The sequence below is a fragment of the Stenella coeruleoalba genome, assembly GCF_951394435.1.
Source record: "Stenella coeruleoalba genome assembly, chromosome: X".
Lineage (NCBI taxonomy): Eukaryota > Metazoa > Chordata > Mammalia > Artiodactyla > Delphinidae > Stenella > Stenella coeruleoalba.
Genome location: NC_137152.1, coordinates 3,988,838 through 4,001,998, shown reverse-complemented (window position 1 = coordinate 4,001,998; position 13,161 = coordinate 3,988,838). Strand labels below are relative to the sequence as shown.

Here is a 13,161-nt window from a genome sequence, read left to right as displayed (position 1 = left end):
GTGTAGGTAGACATTGAAGACATCAGGCTAATAACGTACATTAAGATGGAATGATGGCAGACACTGCGGAAGCGGAGAAGCTTTCACATTCCCCAGAGGCGCTGGGAATATGGTGTTGACGGGACCTGGCCTCCTGTTGGACAGAGAACAAGCCAAGGAAGTAACTGTCGGAAGTTGGGGTGATATTTTAGGTACTTTAACAAAGGGAAGAGAGAAGGCTCGAAGCCAAGGAGGAGCTCATCATGGTCAGATGCAATATCCTCACGTCGATGACACTGATGGGGAACGTGCTGTTTTTTGGTGATTAGAATGAAATGGATAGACTGTAAAAGATAATCATTATTTATTTATTTTAAATAAATTTATTTTTGGCTGCGTTGGGTCTTCGTTGCTGCACGCGGGCTTTCTCTAGTTGCAGCGAGCGGGGGCTACTGTTCGTTGCGGTGCGCGGGCTTCTCATTGCGGTGGCTTCTCTTGTTGCGGAGCACGGGCTCTAGGTGCGCGGGCTCAGTCGTTGTAGCTTACAGGCTCTAGAGCGTAGGCTCAGTAGTTGTGGCTCACGGGCTTAGTTGCCCCGTGCCGTGTGGGATCTTCCCGGACCAGGGCTCGAACTCGTGTCCCGTGCATTGGCAGGCTGATTCTTAACCACTGTGCCACCAGGGAAGTCCCAGATGATCATTTTTTAATCCTACCTATTCTCTCCCTCTCTCTTTTTCTTTTTCTTTTTTTTTTTTGGCCACGCTCTGCGGCACGTGGGATCTTAGTTCCCTGACCGGGGATCGAACCCACGCCCCCTGCAGTGGAAGTGCAGAGTCAACCACTGGACCCCCAGGAAAGTCCCTAATCCTACCTATTCTCTTGATAGTCTTTTCCTTTTGAAACTGGTCTGACATTTTCATTATCAAGACCTTCTCAGCGGCTCTAATCGTCTTTCCAAAATCCTGTTGGTGCCCTGACACATATGCCCTGAAGGGACTCTTAAGAAGAAACATTTCTTTATTTACCCTCACATCCCTTCTGCTTTCTTTTCAGACAGCACACCTGGACCCCATCAGTTGCCCTCTGAAGGGGCTGACCACTCAACAAAGCCCTCTTCCTCCTTGGAGTTTCTCTGTAGCCTCTGACGTGTTCGTTGACCCTCCGCTAAGGGACTTCATCCTTCCTTGCATTCCAGAACTCTCCTCTCTGGCTTTCTTCTCCTGCCTCTCCATTCCTTTACTTAGCTTTTCTGAGTTCTTCAGTTCACGTTGCTCCTTAAGTTCCAGCTTCCAGACCATCCCGCATAGGTTTGGACCTACTCCTGGTTAACAGTGCCTTCCACCCCGGAGACCGCCACGTCTCTACCTTTTGCTCTTGTATTCCCCTCTCCCATACTGCTTGGGGAAAACTCTCCTGAGATTCTTTTACTCAGAGTCGACAATACTTCTGACAACAGATGTGTGTGGTGTTCCCCCCTCCCCCATGGGTCCCCGCACACCAAGCTCTTCTCTGTGACACCAGCTGGGTGTCCTGTGATTCAATTCAGTCTGACACTAATATGGAGTTCGTACAGACTCCACAGATTAAGGACTCACAGGATGGCCCCCCGCTACCCACACTTCAGAAGCCAAGTGCAGGCAGTGGGTCCCCAGCTTACCCACAACTTTCCTCTCACTTGGCTATACCTCGGAGAGTCTCATAACTTCCTCCTTGGATTCCATCGTTCGCTGGAACAGTTCACGGCACTCAGGGAAACGTTTCCTTAACGCTTTCCCGGTTATTTCATAATAAAGGCTAGGACACAGGATACAGATGAACGGCCAGATGAAGAGATCCAGAAAGCCAGCTGTGGAAGGAGCCTGACGGCAGGAGCTCCTGTCCTCGCAGAGTTGGGGTGCACCAGCCTCTCCGCGTGGGGATGTGTTCCCCAACTAGGAAGCTCCCTGAACTCTGGGGATTTTCATGGACGCTTCGTCACGTGGGCTTTACCGATCATGGACTCAGCCTGCAGCCCATCTCCCTGTCCAGAGTGTGGACGGTGAGGCCGAAAGTTCCAGGCTTCTCACTATGGCTTGGACTCCGTGGTGCTCAGCCCCCATCCTGAAGCCACCCAGGACCCCACCAGGAGTCATCTCATTAGAACAAAACACACTCCTGTCGCCCAGGAAATTCCAAGGGACTTAGGAGCTCTGAGTCAGGAACCAGAGGCAAAGACCAAATAGTAGAACAAAAGATGCTGCTAGTGTTCTTGTCACTTGGGAAATTACAAGGGTCTTAGGAGCTCCGTGCTAGAACAGGGGGCAGGACTTGTACGTATATTTTCCACTATTTCACACATAACCACCCTTTGTCTATCACATGGGGCCACGATTCTGTTCCACTCACTCACTTTTTTTTTTTTTTTTGCGGTACACGGGCCTCTCACTGTTGTGGCCTCTCCCGTTGCGGAGCACAGGCTCCGGACGCGCAGGCGCAGCGGCCATGGCTCAGGGGCCCAGCCGCTCCGCGTCACGTGGGATCCTCCCGGACCGGGGCACGAACCCGTGTCCCCTGCGTCGACAGGCGGACTCTCAACCACTGCGCCACCAAGGAAGCCCTCCACTCACTCACTTTGACACGCATTATTGGCAGTCCTCTCTGGTACTCACCAGTTTCCACCAGAGGAGCCAGACCACCTGATACTTCCTAGCTGTGTGAATTGCAGTAGCTGATATTTTCACGTTTCTGTTTTCTCCTCTGTTAAGAGGGTTATGCGAGAGTACCTGCCTCTAGAGATGTTTGCAAAATAAGTTAATGAAGCATCGAATGTGCCTTAAAATAGAGGCACACAGCCACTAGGGGCAGGCTTTTCAGATCATTTATCTTTGACCTTATGTTCCTCCTTGTCAGCCTAAAATATTTCACAAAGAATGGCTTCCTATTATGCTTAGCATTCACTCCAGATTCCTTGCAGTGACCTGTCTGGCTTTGCACAGAATGAGCTTCCTACCTACCTGCAAGCTCCACCCTGCAGTGTTCTCTGACGACTGCGCTGCTGGTCTACCAGTTGTCGTTCGGTTTCCAACTAAGCGAATTAGGACACGGCCTGTGCCACTCCCCCTGCCCTCCTCCCACTCCGAGTGGGCTGCATGCTCTGTCCTTTTCCTATTTCATCTGCTGTTTACTTCCTTCTCTGTGCTCACCCACACTCGACTGCATTTTTCCTTTTTGACCACGCGTGGTGTGTGTTTAAATGTTTTTCGGCTTTTCCTTAAAACGTGTGTTTCATGAGTCCAGCCTAGATGGGGTACTCATTGGGTATTTGTTGAAGAAATGAGCAGTTGTTAGGCAGTCTATAAATATTCATTGAGGGAATGAGAATATCAAATCTTGCGTGTTAGCAAGTGTTAGCACCCGAGGCATCACAGTTTTTTGAGACATGTAGCCAAGGCAGAGAGACTGAGAGAACACCTTTGATTATTGAATCAGTTTGTGGTCGGAGGAGCTGGTCTTTCATCTACGGGAAGATGGGCTCTTCCTTGATGGTTCAGGTTGGTTATAGGCTAGCATGATTTACTGAAACGTATGGGTCGTTCAACGTACGTACGTGATTTGTTTCTAAATGCCTATTTATCTTTTAAAATCTTTGCCAGTATCCACATCCCTAGAATTTGTACACATTTTTTTCTGTATTTTTTTCTTTTAAAGACAGTGTCATAGAAAAGTTTCCCATTCTAGTCCATGCCTAGAAAATTTCGAGGCATACATTTTAGGAATGTTCAGGATTTTGGACCTTGACTAGTTAAGTCTTACACGAAAGCTGTAAATATACTCTGTGGCGCTGTTTGTTTCCACTGTTCACTGGATGATGACATTAGTACTTTTTAATTTTGTTGTAAAGATTTGCATCAAAATTAGAAACGTGGACAGGAAATGAATTTCTTGAGAGTTCATCCGAATTCTGGGGTGATTCGGGAGGAGTAGAACTGTGTAAAGTTGATTATCTGTATTTTCAGTTACTCACTTTAACTTCTCAGGAAAATTTTTCTCTGTTTCTCTCCACCCCCCGGATTTTCCTAATGCTAAAAATTAAACAATTTGAGCATTGCATAAAATTGGGAGCAAATCCAAGACAGAAAACAGATGTTTTATTAAATATGCATCTTTTCAAAAATGAATGTGGTTTGGAAGATTGTTCTGTTTGAGAGAAAGATAAAGTCTGGGTTAGATAAATTTGGGTGCAAGTTCAAGTGATTTATATTAATTGGAACATTTATATATACTCTAGACATATCCAGGACAACCCTGCTAAAAACCTACCGATAAGTCCTCTTCCCATCTGAGCGTGCATTTTATTTTATTTTTTTAGCTACTCAAGAACGTCTATCAAAATTAAACTTATTTCTCCCATTTTTCTTTTAGAAACTTAGCAGGTCATTGTGACTCAAAAGACAACTAAATAAATGATGAATGATAGTAGTTTTATTTTTTTTTTTAAGTTAAAATACCTCTGAAATATCTTTAGGTTTTAAAAAGAAGTTTAGATTTTCGTGTATGTGTGTGCAGGGCTAGATGCAGACCCTGGTCATGAGTGCTGTCGAAACCTTGGGACCCCTTAGGTGTAATCCTGGCACAGACTTCGTGAGGACCCTGGAGAGTCTAGTGTAGCTACCATCTCCTTCTTTCCCCATGACAAACGTGGGCCTCCTCTCTCTCCTCCTTCAAAGCCATCTTCCATGCCATATGCTAAGAGTTTCCCGGAGCTGCTACCTCTTCTGAGCATGGCCCTCTCTATTCCTTTATCTCTGGATACCGGAGCTCCCGCAATTATATCTAAGTCCTCGCCTTGAAGACGTTTTCCGCCAGGAGACCGCAAGCTCCTTGAGAACAAGGACTGTGCCACATTCATCTCTGGAATTTCTTTTCTATCCTCATACCTTGTGCACAGCCTGTGTTCAACGCACATTCGCGAAGTGAAATATCTTAGGATTTCTAGACAGAGTTTACTGTACATTATTTAGGTACCAGAGAATAAAATCATATTCGTAACCTATTGAAGAGTCCTAACTCCGTCAGTGTCCTCCTTTATGAAAATATTTATACACTTTCACCTTATGTTCTAGGTATCTGTTTGACCTCCTACCCAGGGCGAATTGGAATGGCTGTGAGTGTCTCTATGAAACCCCAAGTCTTTAGTTGTAAAGGTGAACTTATACGGAGAGGCTTCTTTGAAACATTGTCGTAGCGTGGAATAGATCATTCTTAGCTTCTACGTCCGATATTCCGCCAAAGGTCTGTATGCTTTGACTAGTGTATTCTCTGTATGGTAAAATTCCAATAAAATGACATAGGATATTTATGGTAATGCTTGCTAATATATTGGTAACTCATAAATATTGGTTTGCCTTGAGTATTTAATATCTGTCATCTCAGGCAGTATTTGTTTTTACAAGAAGCTTTTATAGATGAGTCGATAACATACTAAGTATAGCGTAAGTCTTCACAAATGGTCTGTATACGGTAGGGTGTAGTTTCACATGAAGACAAATCATAAAATGTAATTTCTTATTAAGTTCCGAATAATCAGCTATCTGTCATCATATTTATCTGTCTTCAGGACTTCTGTAGTAGGTCATCCAGCCCAGATTTACTGGTAACATCAATAGTGTTTTAATCTAGAGAACGGAGCCTTTAACCTTTGAAATATCTTATTAGCCACACGACTCTATCTTATAACTTAGCTTCCGATACATGAAGCAAAGCTTATTATTACCTCATGGACCCCCATGAATCATGTAGCAGAAAACAAATGAGAAAAATGAACACGTGATTACTTGAACATAGGTCAATGTTAGCGATCAGCGTTCTGCTTAGATAACAGAGTCATGAGCAGCAAAATGCCGTAATAGGCGGGCGTAATAAATGGTCATTGCCCTTCTCTGACCCTTTGGTGTTTGGAGGTTTCTACTAGCAAAAGCCGTCTGGGAGAATGTTATGTTGTAAATTCACACATGTGGGGCTATCCTTCGAGAAGAAATAATAATAAAAAAAAAATTAGAATGTATTTCGCCTTGCATAGCAGGAAAAATAGTAGAATTGTTACCGAACACAGATTCGTCTGCCCTATGCACAGTGAGGCCAAACAAACCGAAACTTCGGAGTTTGGAGCAGACAGAGGTTTACTGCAGGGCCATGAAAGGAGCCAGGTGGCTTCTCTCCAAAAAACCCACAACTTTTGGCAACCCATTTTTAAAGGCCCGGTGAGGGAGGGGCATCCCAGGGTGTGTGTGTTCAGCTCATACACAGTTCTCCGACTAGTTGATGATGAGGTCACAGGGCAGTGTCACAGGGGCGCCGGTTGGTCTGGGGGCTGTGTGCTGGTGGTCATCAGATAGTTAATTTCTTCCATGTGGTGGTTTTTAGCATCTGAAAAAACTCAGGAAATAGGCATGAGATACACTAGGCACTTCAGAGAGGAGCTGCAGCAGGAGATGTGGGGGAGGGGTCTCTGTCCCGGGAAGGGCCCCGAGGGTCCTGCTCGGTTACGGAATCTGGGTTGATGGTAGTGACCAGGGCCCAGTGAGAGAAGTGGAGTTGGTGAGATAGGCAAGCAGGGTGGATGGAATCATTCCTGACATGTGAATTAAACCCTACAGGATGTGAATATTTTGTTCCATCAGTATCAGATTTGCAAAAAAAAAAAAAAAAAAAAAAAAAAAAGGAAACTCATGCACATACTAGTTACTGAATGTTTCTCTCTCCCTTGTGCACCTAAAAACCACATACACGAAATCCAGCAAGCCAAGAGGCAAAGGAAAACTCACCCTAAGATAATAATTCAAATACATGTTTCTCAACACTGTCCCAAGGCAGAAAAGAATCATCTACCAGACATAACTCGCTAATTTCTGTAGACCTCTCCTGACACACACCTAGTTAACTTTGCAGCTGTGAATTTGACAATTACCTGTGGGTGTGAACCAAATATGACCTCTGATGAAGTGAAACAGAAACAGAGCCGATTTCGAAGTTGGGATATTAATCATGCAGTGTTAGAATAGCTAATTTACGTGTTTGCTGTATGCATCACTCATGCAGTGAGGCTGTCTTTGGTCCTGATACCAAATAACCTTTTTGTCCCTGATGAAACTGCGTCAGGTGTAGATTCCCACAGCGTGGGGACTGAGCGTGGGGAAGAGAAAGGATATTAGTGGCTCCACCTGAGACGACGTGGGCTGATCGCCGACCTACCTGCTTTGAGCCCTACCCCACTCTTGAGAGCTCTGTGATCCTGGCCAGTTCGCTAATACCTCCCGGATTTCGCTTTTTTAAAGCAATGGAGATAACGCTCCCTCTCGTGCTCACTGAGAAGATTAAAAAGAGTCTGTATGGGAATTACCTGGCGGTCCAGTGGTTAGGACTCAGCGCTTTCACTGCTGGGGGCCCCGGGGGCCATCCTTGGTCCGGGAACTACGATCCCGCAAGCCATGCCGTGTAGCCAAATAAATCAATAAATAAGCAGAGAGTCCACGTATAAAACGGTATGTTAAAGGTTGACACACCATATACATGTTACCTGTTATAACAATTCCTATTCTATTTGGACGAGGAGGTGGCTTGATTCTGTGAAAAGCGTGTGGTCTTTGAACGCGGGATAGACGTAGGTCTGACTCTGCCTTATGGCTTCAACGTGTCGTGTGAGCTAACGTCTGAATATCAGTTTTCCTAAATGCAAAATACATGCTATGCTACGTACCCTGCGCCGCTGTAGAAGGGTCAGGAATAATGAATGCAGTTAAGATTGTTGGTACGTATGAAGTCATTTCCACAGATGTATTTTAACCAACAATATTTACTGTACAGCACAGGGAACTCTACTCAGTGCTCTGTGGTGACCTAAATGGGAAGGAAATCTAAAAAAGAGGGCATAGAGGTATACGTATAGCTGATTCACTTTGCTGTACAGCAGAAACTAACGCAACATTGTAAAGCAACTATACACACCAATAAAAATTTTAAAAAACACAGTATTTATGAAATAGTAACTACATGTTCTATCAAAACCATAATCAGACTATGACCCTACCTTCCTACAACTTAATAATGGGCTGACTCATTAGCCATGAAACCCAAAGACTTTACGTGCTTGGTACTAATATGAGTACTGGTCAGTCAGAGCCTCGTTCTGTCGTATGAGAGCCGAGAGAACGAGGCAGCGTGGATCTTGTCCATCTGACCCACTGCTGTAAGGGGGGAAAAAAAAAAGTCTCTGCAGGCTGAGGATCAGTTCTTGCAAACAAACACCATCTAACACAGTGAGCGGCTTTCGCAAATTAAATTGTGCAGGGATTTTAAATTCTTAATTTAAATAAACTACATCGAACGTAGACACGGACTAAACTGATTATTCATCTTGGACGAAAAGTTAATGGTGGCCAGGTGAAAGCAGGTGAGACGTAGATTGGTGACCTCCAGCTGTCTCGCTTTATTCTGAATTCTCTAATTGCCTGTGGACTCAACTGGTTGGGTATAGAATCTACAGTTTGCCATAACTGTGTCGGTGCCCTTTCTTGACTAGTTGCTTGGATTGTTAGGGAATCAGTTAAGAATTACTTTATGACACTACTAGCTAGTTTTTATAATTACCCAAAAGAAAGCTTAGAAGGAATGTAACAAGGGTTTTGAAACAATGGCGCCAGCTCTTTCACTGAGTGTATTTCTCTCTCTCTGTCTCTCTCTCTGTCTCTCTGTCTGTCTGTCTCTCTCTCTGTCTCTGTCTTTCTCTCTCTGTTTTATTTTTACAGGGAAAAATGTGCTGAGATGGAAAAGAAATCAAGTGGATTTCCACGGTGGCATTTTTAAGAGCATCTTCTTAGAAAGACAATGTCATGGTAAGTATGAAAAACATAATCATTGGTCTCCGCTGGCTTATTTCGTGGATGCGTTTACAGCCTGGTTAATTCAAACCTGGCAGTGCTTTCAGATTCCTTTGGTGGTAAAAATTGTTCTCTTTTTAAAAATAATCTATTTGAAATTCATCGAAGTACAAAGCAGAGATTTCAAGCTCATTGGGAGTATACATACTGGCATGCTTTGTGAATTTAGAATAAGAATTATTTGTTTCTCCAAATAGCCACAGTGCAGACTATATCTCATTGATGCGACAAGAAAGTCAGCCCTCCTTCTGAAATTCACCCTCATCCCTACTGGCCACTGAAAACCCACTTTCTTCTACAGTAAGCCTCTCAAGCCACTGGGGCCTTTGAATGGCCTCAGCATTTCATTTTATCGCTTTTGTGTGTAGCCCCTGAAGAGTGCGACCCAAAATATCAGACGTGCTTCTAATGTAGGCTGCGGGCCCACTGAGGCCACGGGATCCTTCTCTTTCTCTGAAAGCCAGAAATAGAGCACAGCCCAAGGAAGGGGAAATGGGTAGACTACTTTGACGATCTATGTGTGTGAGCGTACGTTAATGAAGATATTTTACAAGTCAAAATTGGGACCCTTTCCCCCCATTTAAATTTCAGAAAGGATGTGTTTTAATATATTTCAAGTAAACGGTTAAGACTTTTCATGGCTCAGCTGTCAATTCAAGCCCTGCTGAGCCGTTTATATGATTACATGGATTAAATACTTGCTGTTTACCTACTTTCTTACCATTTTGAGTGCCGTAACTTCTAAACATTTTTCGGAATTTAGACCACCAGTGGCTTTTGAGTATCTCTTTACAGTTAACCACCTAATTTCCCTATTCTTACTCTGTGACAAACTTCTGCACCTTTCCTGGATTCTAAAAGATTGTCAAGGTCACGTCCTTCATTGAACTCCTATTTCTAAAAACTAGATCTCCAAACTCCTTTTCCTATTTCCTGCTATTAAAAAAGTGCTAGGTTTTTTTTCCCCAAAGGTAATTTGTAATGAATAAAGAAAGACTACTACTGTCCCCCTTTCTGTGGTTACCATGCAAATTTGGAAGATGAAACAGATGAGGATATACAGTTCAGCAATCCGTAAGAGCACATTATGTCAATCCCTTTGTCTTCTGAATTTCGAAACCCCCTTTTTGGTTTTTCATTGTCATTTTCTTTCTTCAATCTGGAGGATCATTAATATATAACCAAGGCATGAAGTTGCCCAAGTATTTGTCTTCCTTGTCGCACCACCAGCCTTTCGAGCAACAAGCCTACTATGCAGCCTCGATTGTAACCATTTCAGGAGCTGCCGTGCAAGGAGCAGTCAGTGTAACGTAACCAGCCGATCCTGGTTCTGAGGAGAAGTGGTCATAACGTGTCTGACATCAGACTCAGAGCTGTAGACAGCACAGCTCCGAACATGACAGCTTGGATTATGAAACCCGAAGGGAACGTGATATAAAGCACACCACAGGGGGAAGGAAATGAGAACTTATGAACTGGGGAAGACTCCTTATTGGTTTTTTTTTTTAATTTTATTAATTTAGTTTTTATACAGCAGGTTCTTATTAGTTATCTATTTTTTTTTTAATTTTTATTTTATTTATTTATGGCTGTGTTGGGTCTTCGTTTCTGTGCGAGGCCTTTCTCTAGTTGCGGCAAGCGGGGGCCAATCCTCATCGTGGTGCGCGGGCCTCTCACTGTCGCGGCCTCTCTTGCTGCAGAGCACAGGGTCCAGACGCGCAGGCTCAGTAATTGTGGCTCACGGGCCTATTTGCTCCGTGGCATGTGGGATCTTCCCGGACCAGGGCTCGAACCCGTGTCCCCTGCATTGGCAGGCAGATTCCAAACCACTGCGCCACCAGGGAAGCCCTAGTTATCTATTTTATACATATTAGCGTATATATGTCAATCCCAACCTCCCAATTCATCCCACCACCACCCCCTCCCCGTTTTCCCCCCCTTGGTGTCCATACTCTGCATCTGAAAGCACTGGGTGTTTATCCAGCTGTGCGTTTCTGCTAGAGTCTGACTGCGTCTCTGGTAAGGGCAGCCCTTTGGAGCGCCAGTTCTGGGCTGGGCTTGATGAGTGGTGATGCTATTTGGAACTTTATTGTCTCCTAAGGATGGCTTGGCTGAAAAACTAAAGACAAAACTTTGAGCTTTCCTTTCCCAGAAACCTCAAGACCCCAAGTGACAACTAAAATCTCTGTGACTCTTTATTGTTTTTATTTTTCCCGCTCCCCATATCCTCAGGTCCATTCTCTAGTAGGTCTGTGTCTTTATTCCTGTCTTACCCCTAGGTTCTTTTTTTTTTTCATCTTTATTGGAGTATAATTGCTTTACAATGGTGTGTTAGTTTCTGCTTTATAACAAAATGAATCAGTTATACATATACATCTATCCCCATATCCCCTCCCTCTTGCATCTCCCTCCCACCCTCCCTATCCCACCCCTCTAGGTGGTCACAAAGCACCGAGCTGATCTCCCTGTGCCATGCGGCTGCTTCCCACTAGCTATCTACCTTACGTTTGGTAGTGTATATATGTCCATGCCTCTCTCTCGCTTTGTCCCAGCTCACCCTTCCCTCTCCGCATATACTCAACTCCATTCTCTAGTGGTCTGTGTCTTTATTCCTGTCTTACCCCTAGGTTCTTCATGACATTTTTTTTCTTAAATTTCATACATATGTGTTAGCATATGGTATTTGTCTTTCTCTTTCTGACTTACTTCACTCTGTATGACAGACTCTAGGTCCATCCACCTCACTACAAATAACTCAATTTCGTTTCTTTTTCTGGCCCTCTGTGACTCTTTAACTGGACTGATTGTCATTTACAAGGGGTACAGGGTTCCGTGGGGAAACACAAAGACCTGTGAATCAGGACATTTCTGTTGTTATCCAGGTTTGTTGCTCATTAGCATGTTTTCGATGGTCAGGCTTCTGACATGTTTAAATAATAGAGATGTATGCATTTATTCCCTTTTCACTATGGAGAATTTGTGGTTATAAATGAAGAAAAACATCTGTCTAGGAAGCAGAAAGCATTCATTAAGCCTACTGAATACTTGAATGTTTCAACGTATGCCCGTTGGATCTAATTTTGCATACACCGCTGACTGAACCCTTTCTGGTTTTGTAACCGTGTTAAAGGAAATGCTTTGCAATGGATTTTCGTGGTCATCGGGGATGCTGTTGGTGAACTGATGTTAGACATTCCTTAATTTTTTCCCAAAGGTGGCTTAGTTCAGTTCGAAACTGACAACCAAGAACAATGCCTTTCAAGGCACTCCTGGAACCATGATTTTCATTTCCAAGTGAAGGGATGGAGGGATGAACCAGAATTTGGATGTTTGGCATTTGATGTTTGGACTGAATTTGCTAGTCTATTGAAGATCCTGACATTCAGGGTTATGCCAGGGGCTAATACATTCGAACATTGAGGTAGTTTGTTTATATGCTACCTAGTTCTGGACACACATTGTCCAAATGAATCTTTTATTAAAACATTTTGTGATTCCGAGGGACACAGATTAGTTATGTAAATCAATTTGGTATAGTAACTGAGTTATAGACTTAAATACAACGCTAAAAATAATAATGTTAAATAGTATAGGGCTTCCCTGGTGGTGCAGCGGTTGAGAGTCCGCCTGCCGAAGCAGGGGACACAGGTTCGTGCCCCAGTCCTGGAAGATCCCACGTGCCGTGGAGCGGCTGGGCCCGTGAGCCATGGGCGCTGAGCCTGCGCTCCGCAACGGGAGAGCCCACAACAGTGAGAGGCCCGCGTACCGCAAAAAAATATATATATAAATATAATATAGGTAATATATAATTATGTATAATATAAATATTTTACAACTATAACAATAAACTAATATAAATAGAAATTATTTGGGGGCCTCCTTGATCCTTTTCTTCTTAACTATTATCCAAACCCGTAATATTACCTCGTCCCAATACTACACTGCCTATTTTTTTCCTAGTTTAATGCTTCCTTTCTGCCGAAAAGGTATATGTTAGACTGGAAAAAAGGGGCAAATGTATCATTAAAGGGATCATCTTACACTATTTATAATTGTTTTTTTTTTTGGCCATGCCATGTGGCATGCTGGTTCTTAGTTGCCCAATTAGGGATCAAACCCTCACCCTCTGCAGTGCAAGCGTGGAGCTTTAACCGTTGGACCGCCGGGGAAGTCCCTATAAGTTTTTTTTTATGCATAAGCTAATTTTGTTTGGCTTTTGGAGGCGATCAGTAAACTCAGTCTTGAGTACGTGACCATGGAACACGAC

At 43.8% G+C, this 13,161-nt stretch overlaps 1 protein-coding gene across 11 annotated transcripts in view; it reads left to right on the top strand.

The window, feature by feature from the left end:
- Positions 1–13,161, top strand: part of NLGN4X (neuroligin 4 X-linked) — a 921,956-nt gene that overhangs the window by 605,482 nt on the left and 303,313 nt on the right. For 9 of the 11 annotated variants that reach the window (XM_079910741.1, XM_079910737.1, XM_079910736.1 and 6 more), the window contains 2 exons: positions 5,082–5,250; positions 8,763–8,849. The gene's annotated coding sequence lies outside the window, so the exon portion shown is untranslated. The remainder of the gene's footprint in view (positions 1–5,081; positions 5,251–8,762; positions 8,850–13,161) is intronic. The other 2 variants (XM_079910740.1, XM_079910739.1) reach the window with 2 other exon arrangements.